The sequence below is a fragment of the Ursus americanus genome, chromosome 2, assembly GCF_024610735.1.
Source record: "Ursus americanus isolate L20-20 chromosome 2, mUrsAme1.1.p, whole genome shotgun sequence".
Taxonomy (NCBI): Eukaryota; Metazoa; Chordata; class Mammalia; order Carnivora; family Ursidae; genus Ursus; species Ursus americanus.
The window spans coordinates 92,641,921-92,650,950 of record NC_142128.1 but is presented as its reverse complement, the minus strand read 5'-3'; positions in this window follow the sequence as shown (position 1 = coordinate 92,650,950).

Sequence of the window (9,030 nt, the reverse complement as noted above, 5' to 3'; positions counted from 1 at the left end):
ACCTGGAATAGATACTTCACAGAAGAGAGGCTGTCCATGTTCCTTAAAACCTACCCCAATCAGCCTTATTGCCACTAGACCCATAACTAGGGTCAACTTTCAGACTTTCAGTGTGTTCCAGTGGCCTGTTAGTAGCAGCAGGTCCCTAAGTATAACTCTGATGCTGAGTCCAGATTCCCAGGTTTGCCCCTTCCAGGGAGTCACTACTTGCTCTGCAGAGTGTGTATGGGCCAAGATAATCTAAAGATCATGTCCTCCCTACGTACGTGTTATGAAATAGCCTAAGATAAGCATAGCTCCCACCTCTTGCTTTGTCTATTTTCAGTGGTTGTCTCCTCCTTTGACCCACAGTTTCTGGCTCCAATTTAGGACCCAAGATTGAAGTACAAAACAAACCCAAGTTTGGAAAGGAAAGAGGAAAAGTTTGTTCTAACAGAATTTGTCCACCTGACCACTGAAATACCAAGCCTAGCTTCTTAGTTTTTATTCATTGCTAACATTAAATATTTATTAAGCAATCACAACACACCCAGTGGGCAAGAAAAACAGATCATATGCTATGCAGCTACAAGAAAATACAAAGCCAGAGTCCCCGACCCTCAAGAGTCCATTCTAGATGAAGAGTAAACACACGCCTTTCTATTTTCACAGATTGTGCTTACTGGGGCATTCCCAAACTGCCTTCAATGCGTGACATACCTCTAGGTGACAAAATTTCCCAGACCCCACATGGGCAAGATAGTGGTAGCTGTGTGGAGAGAATACCCTAAGACTCAAAGTGTTTCTGAGGGAAGTAGGGGTTGTACTCATGCTGGAGGAGGACAAGGTAGTTGAAATCTTGGGGGGGAGCAGATGGTTAGAGCTTCAAGTCCAGCCCTAGAGAACTGATCTCAGTAGGGCAGCTAGGGTAGCTTGTATCAACCCCATGCCTCCAGGCGTCCCACAAGTAGGTATTGTTAGTGACGTGATAAAATGGAGTGTGGCCCACCATGGTTAAAGAAGGACGCAAATCTCCCGGATTTGAATTAGCTGTATCTTAATAGGCAGCAAACTATTTTTATTATATGCTTGAATAATAATGTAAAAGAAAAAGGGGTTGGGAGAGGAGAAATGTTTAGAGGAAAAAGGATGGAAAAAATTGAGAAGAGGTAAAGAAAAAGCATTATCCTATAAGCTCACCGAGGCCTTATCCCAGCACCCTGCACGATGGCTTGCACATAAAGAGGCAAATCCTTGCTGAATGGATGAACAAGAGAATGAGGAAGGAAAAGAGGAGGGAAACAACATATATGAATAATTTAACTTTGTAACTAGTTTTAAATATTCAGTCTCTTTAAATAGTAAGTAAATCTGCCTTTATAGAAAAAGGCAACACCAATGATATTTCAGCTTCTTCCAGCTCCTCCAGTCAGAAGTGTGTATTTCTAATTGTTTATCCTCTATTGTAGATGAATCAGCCATCTATCCCACCCTGCTCCCTTTATGATCAGAGTATTGATCCCAGAGATAGGACCATGGAACAAAGCAAAATTAATGGGTTCCCAATTAGTCCTGAACCCATGGTTTGGCTTGCCCTGGAATTGTGTTCTCAACTAACATGAGATGAAGGCTGAATGCTCATTGGCAAGAACTGACTACATACCTAAGTGGTATGCAATATAATAAAGCTGTCTGTCCACTGGGAGTTCTGGAAGAGTGTCACTGACTGAATAATACATGTAAATACTTTGTTGATATAGTTTTAATTGTCTAGCTGCCTGGAAGATGAAAGAATTTAGTTTCGAGACACTTGAACTCAGTATCTAAGGAACTACAACAAGCCCACGTTCCTTCCCTGTGGAACGTAGGGGTCTTCTCTTTCAATGGGTAAATCCCAGCCACTTGCTAAAGTTGGCTCACTGCTCAGAAAGCTCAGGAGAACAAATATCAGAGAAAGAGAGCACTGCCTCTGCCAAACACCGCATTTCTCCCACCCAAGATTTATATGCCACCTAAGTTATCACACAAAGAGTCTGGAAGCTAAGGAAGGGGACAATGATGACAGGTCCAGAATTGAACAACAGTTGTCATAGATATGTTTCTTTAAGGAGAATTCTTCTATTTAGGAGACTGAAAATTACTTCTCAAATTGAGTTTTTGAAACCATGGTGTTGAAAAACACTGGTTGAGAATCTGGATTCTAGTGTTTATTGAGTTTATCTTGGCCCTTCCACACTCTGCCAAGCAAGCAGTGACTCTCTGGAAGAAGGGGAAAATCTGGGAACCTAGGCTCAGCACCAGGTAGAGACCCACTGCCACTTCCATGCCATTAGAACACAAAGAAACTTTTTTTTTTTTTAAAGAATTTATTTATTTATTTGACAGAGATAGAGACAGCCAGCGAGAGAGGGATCACAAGCAGGGGGAGTGGGAGAGGAAGAAGCAGGCTCATGGCAGAGGAGCCTGATGTGGGGCTCGATCCCATAACGCCGGGATCACGCCCTGAGCCGAAGGCAGACGCTTAACCGCTGTGCCACCCAGGCGCCCCAGAACACAAAGAAACTTAACCCTCATTATGGGTCTCATGGCAATAAGGGGTATTTGGTATAGGTTTTAAGGAGCATGGACATCCTCTCTTTTGTGACGTGTCAGTTCCAGGTGAGAGAATTACAGGGTTTTGGGGGAGGGCAGTCTCCTCAGAGACAGAAAGTCAGGCAAAGAAGACTCAGAGTGACTCAAGATTCTGTTTCATTTGAGTCTAACCAGAACTTCCTATTTCAAGTTGGAGTATCCTATTCTCTTCTGATCCTTCCTGGTTCCTTTCACACTGGAAACTTGTCAAGGCAGTGAATTCAAACTGATGTAATTCTGCAACCAACAAAATTAAGTTTTGCGTTTGATTTTCAACAATATCAGCCCTACGACTATAAGAAATAAACATCCTTTTAGGGCTGCCACGGAAGTTCTCTGAATCTCAGACCAAAAATTGAACCAAGAGTTTAGGGACCGGAGATCTTCACTTTCTGTAACCATTCCACTATACTACCGTCCTGCCCTGTGGTCCTTGCAGGGATCACTACTGCCAAGTACAGCAGCCACTGGGGCCCCCAAAGCACATGCTTCAGTTGACATTTCATCACAATTAACCATGTGTGATTGTCTGATTATGATGTCATTGAGTGTCATGTATTACCAGCATTGTATTTCCCATAGGCAAGGGGCTCAGACCCAACCAACCCCCAAAAGACAATCACTGAGTTTTTCTCTGAGGATATTCCTGGTACCAATTTCCATTTCAATCAGGGTCCAGTCAAGAGACAGAAACTACCAGTAATTCAAACAGGGAAAGCATAATATAAAGAACTATTCACACCGGTAAAAGGCGGCTAGCTACTGAAAAAGGTAAAAGAGAAATTTATGTTGTAATCGAGGTGGCAGCCACAGACTATGGCTATCACACTTAGGGCTGAAGGAATGGTAAACAAGGAAGAAACTTCAAAACATAGAGAAGGGATGTTCCAGGCAAAGACTCAGGCCTCTCTGGGATGGCTTAGCTGCTAAAGAAACATGCCACCCACCATTGGGATGAAGAAGAAACCTTCTAGAAGACATTTACTCGCTAGGGCCATGGAAGCAATCCATCACTACAAAGAATACTGCTGGGGCCAGCTGTATGCTGATCCATTCACAGTCATGTGAAGGCAGAAAAAAAAACAGGAAGAAGAGAAGTCCCTTCCAACCTTGAGAATCCCGTCAGCATCCCCTTCACCCTCAGGCTGAGCCTAACATCAACCCCACTGGCAGAGGAAAACTACCATTTGCAGACTACAGCTCCAGGATCATAAAGTAGGACAAAGACAAAGGTGGATTTGGATCTAAAGGAAAATGAATTAATAACTGAAACGCCTGAATACAGGGGCTGGGAGTAAGGATGGAGGGAGGTGAACAACTACAAGACATACATGGGAGGCAAAATCACTGGACTTGGACTTACTCCTGGGACGTAAGTAAAGGAGTCAGGATGACTTTCTTCTAGAGAGAAGGGGGAAACTGGGGATGTCTAGTCTTGTATCAAATGAGCTTTTGTGGGGAAGAAAGGGAATTAAGAATTACCCTAACTGAAAAGAAAATTCAGAGCTTTAGTGATCTTACTAATATATATAGAAGACTGAAAATAAATGCTCCAAGCATTCAATTCAAGAAACTTAAAAAAATCAAAATAAACCAACAGAAAATGGGAGAAAGTAATAAAAATAAAAGGAGAAATTAATGAACTAGAAAGCACAGCAAAACAGAACTGCATAGACCTGATAAATAAAGCAATAGGGTTTTTTTTGTTTCTGCCACCATACAAAAATCATTAGAAGTCTGAGCAAGTAAAAAAAAAGAGCAAGAAAACACAAATATATGTAATGAGAAAGGGAATATAACCAAAAATAGAGTTTTTTAATTCTAAGATTTCTAATATATGCCAGTAAATCAGAAAATCTACATGAAATAGATTTTTTTTTTAAGTAAGCTCTGTGTTCAATGTGGGGCTTGAACTCACAACCCACAGATCAAGAGTCACATCTCCACCCAACTGAGCTAGATGCCCTGAAATAGATTTTTTTAAGAATATAAATTACTAATATTGGCTCATAGAAGAAAATTAGCCAAATAATCAAAGAACTTGAAAATGTGGCAAAAGATCTAACTTCAATAAAAGTACTAGTTTCAGATTATTTTACCAGAAAATCTAACATACCTTAAAGAACAGCTAACTTCTTAGTTATTTAAATTATTCAGATAATAAAAATTATGACAAGCTTCCCAATTTACTTTATTAAGAATTTTAATCCTGATAGTAAGAGTTAGCAATGCTAGCAAAAATAAAATAAATCTTGGTTCATTACTAATGAATATACATTTAAAAATCTAAAATGAAAATAAATAAATAAAAATCTAAAATAAAGGGGCTCCTGGGTGGCTCAGTTGATTAAGCATCTGACTCTTGATTTGGGCTCAAGTCATGACCTCAGGGTCGTGAGATCAAGCCCTGTGTAGGGGTGGGTGTGGAGCCTGCTTAAGATTCTCTCTCTCCCTCTGCCCCCCACCCCCGTTCCCCCCACCCCCCCCACCCCTGCTCATGTGCACTCTCTCTCTCTTTTTCTAAAATAAAATTTTTTTAAAAAATCTAAAGTAAAATATTAGCAAGTCTAATGTATCAGACTATCAGATATATTTGATGGCAACTAACAGAAATCCTGACTCAAATTCTCTTTAAAAATAAGGGTATTTCTTGACACAGAAGTATGTCTAGGGGTAAGAATAAGTTTCAGACCAGGCTGCAGTTCAATGATGCTATTAAGAAACCAGATATTTTCCATCGTTCTGCTCTGCTGCCCTTGGTATTATTTCACTCTTGGTTTTGCAGCAACAGAACCTCAATATTTATAAGACTCCGGGCACAATTTCCAGAGGAAGATGAAAAATTCACTTCCTTTGATTTTCACTCAAGAGCGAGAACAGTTTGCCCAGAAGTTCTCCTAGTGGACGTTATGTCTCAAAAACAAGTATTGGATCCAATGCCCATTCCTGAACCAATCCCAGGAAATGACACCGTACTATTTTAGTCCGGAGCATCAGAATCCCCTGGAAGACTTGTTAAAACTCATGTTGCTCGGTCCCATCCCCCGAGTTCCTGATTCAGCAGGTCTGACATGGGGCTAGATAATCTGCATTTCTAATAAATCCTGTGGGAAGGTAAATGTGCAGCAGGAAACAAAGGGAGTGAAGTTTGTGGTTCTCTGGTGCCATCTCTAAACTGTAAAGAGTCTGTCTCCAGCAAAAGGAGGATTTGTGTCCTGCCTTTTATGAAGAAGAGGAGCTTTTTCTGGCTTTGCTGACTTGCCTTCAGCTCAAAATACATTTTATGTCAAAGAGGCATACATGGGAATGACACTCTGGTTTCCTTGCATAGGTATGCCATGGATATTAAAGCTTATTTTTTAAACCTTTATAATAAATTCATTTAATTTTAGCCAACTTGACAACACAAGGTAAGATTTTCTCTCTCTCCTTCTTTGTCTTCTTCCCAACTTTCTATATCTACTTAATTTTTGTCCTTTATCCTCCTTTTTTTTAAAAATTGGAAACAAACTTTAAATAACCTCTAACCTAGGACAAGATTACTTTCCATTTTCCTTAACAAAAACACATCATACCTCATCTTTCTTTTCTTTTTTTTTACCAAAAACATATCCTGCCTTATTTGTATATTTTGCCTACAGAATTTTTTCTTTATTATTTCTAGCATTTTTAGTTACATATATTGATTAGAATTTTTAAGTCTTAGAACCCTATCTTAGTGAAATCTAGGAAGCTACCGGTTGTGAAGTGTTTGTTACATACCAACATTCTGTAGTAGGTTGGCAAATGTATAAATACATCATTTCAGAATTTCTAGAAGCCCTATGCTTTTTTTACAAGTAATTTTTTCAATGTGGTCAGAAGAATGTATTATTAACAGACCCAAATATGTTTTGCCTCCCTGTAAGAAAAAGCCTAAGTAGAAAAATTTATATTTAGCATTTAATGTTTCAGCATGTTATCTTATTGGAAATTATCTAAATATTCAATAAATATCTAGTATGTTAATTTATCTTAACTTAGTAAAACTTTAAGGATTCAAGTTACCAAAAAGATTTTGGAAACTATTTTTAAGCAGCCATATTTTATAAAAACATAATTGTTGTTGAAAAATTCATTTAAGAACCTAATCCGTTTACATGTATTTAATTCCCATTTCTAAACAATTACGTTTAATTACTCATGAAAATTTCATGAGACATTGGACAAAGTTAGCCCCCATCTTAAGTTATTTTTCTTGCTGACAATTTTTGTAACATCGAGCATCGTAGAAGCAAAGCATCTGTTAAGGCATCTGTATGGCTTCTCTCTCTCCTTCTGTGCTTGACATACATTAAGCAATTTATTTTAATTATATGTGTTTTTTTATTATAGGTTTTGTTCTTAGGATGATTTCAAAATTTTATCATCTTAAATATCTAATAGAGACAACATAAGCTCATTTGAGTAATCTTGATTTATGTAAGTGCTTATTTTTTTAAGCCAATTAAATCGAGCCCTTTTACAACTTACTTTTGGCAATAGCATCTGGAGGTCGAAAAGTGTCACATACGCAACATACGTATGTAGACATATACAAACATATAGACACAAACAGAAATCTTATAGCTCTGATTCAAAAATTTTAGCCATGAGTCAGGTATGATAACACAAAACTCACTAGTTTATAAAAGAACAGTTGAATCCAATCGTATTTCTGATGGATGGAACAAGTTAAGAATACCTACTTGGATTGCTAAAGCTTTTTTACTAGTATTTGTGCAGAAGACTTTTAGGATTTGTATTTGGCCTCCACTGGTAATCTTATGGAGGCTGTGGACTAAATTTGGGCAAGGAAGTTTTCATAGTGGTTTGTTTTTTCAAAAAGCTCCCCCCTTTTTTGTATAAGGTGTAAGTAAGGATCCTCCTTCATTCTTTTACATGCACCTGTCCAGTTTTCCCAATAGCACTTGTTGAAGGGACTGTCTTTCTTCATTGAGTGGTCTTGGCACCTGTCAAAGATTATTTGACCATGTACTTAAGGGTTTATTTCTGGGCCGTCTATTCTGTTTCATTGGTCTATATGTCTGTGTTTATGCCAGTACCACACTGTTCTGATAACTGTAACTTTATAATATTTTTTAAAATCAGAAATGTGTAAGACCTCCAAATTTGTTCTTTTTCAAGATAATTTTGAGGCTATTCCGAGTTCCTCAGCATCCCATATGAATCTTGGGATGGATTTTTTTATTTCTGCAAGAAATAACTCTGGGATTTTGATAGGAATTACATTGAATCTGTAAATTGCTTTGGGTTAGTGTTAACACCTTAATAATATTAAGTCTTCTAATCCATGAATATGGGATATTTTTCCGTTAATTTTTGTTTTCTTTAACTTCTTCAAGTAATGTTTTATAATTTTCAGTGTACCTACGATTTAAATTTTAAACAAAAATTTTAAGCGGTCACTCATAGGAAAAGAACTTAAGTTCTCTTACTTTAACTTTATAACCACTGAGCTATCGTCATTACTTCAAATCTACTATTTAAATGCAGCAATTACTAAATGCAGGATTATAGACAGAAACTGTGCTGGAAGACAGCTTGACCCGCAATCATTTCACTCTTGAGATGAATGAGGTGCACATATACAGAAAGGTAACGATATAATGGAGAATTCTCCAAGTTAGCTTGTATGCAGAATACTTTTTTCCCTAGAGGATAAGTAATTACAACGTGCTAAGTTGGAGCTTGTGTACACATTATTAAAACTCCACAAGAACTGTAGCAGTTGTTGACGATTTAGGCCAACATCAAGATTTTTCTGGGAGGAGTATTTTATTACTAACATTGCTTTGAAGTGCCAGATTTTGTTGATAATAACGTGCAGACTGATATCGTTGTTGTTGTTGTTGTTGTTGTCGTCGTCTTTGAATTCTCAGGAAATGTAGAACTTGATTCCCTGCACCTGGAGAGGGCTTCTCCCACTACTGACCTCTAGCTCCCTCCTGGCACTAGGCCTCAACAAGTTTGAGTTTGGAAGCTAGCCGCCACTAGGTCCCAGTGTAGCTTTGGTGACTCGGGGCTTATCTTGCTCCCTTCAGCATCAGCACCTGCTTCTTGAGTTCCTGCTACTCTCCACATGCTCACAGCCGGCTCGTGGCTCTGCCCCATACCTTACCCGACCCCTGCCGTGAACTGCTGACTGCCTCTGCTGTCTTGCATTGCCTTCCCCGAGAGAGGATCCCACAATCAACCACTTCAGGCCAGGCTCCCTCAGGGGCTGTTAGCCAGTTTGGAGGCCGACTGCCTTTGGGCCAACACCAGCCCTGAGCAATCCCCGATGGCCAGAGTGGCAGGGCCATGTGGTCAGCTTTCCTTTGGAGGGAGCCCAGGCAAGGCAGGCAGGCATTCAAATGGGTTCCTCTCCAAACTCCCCTT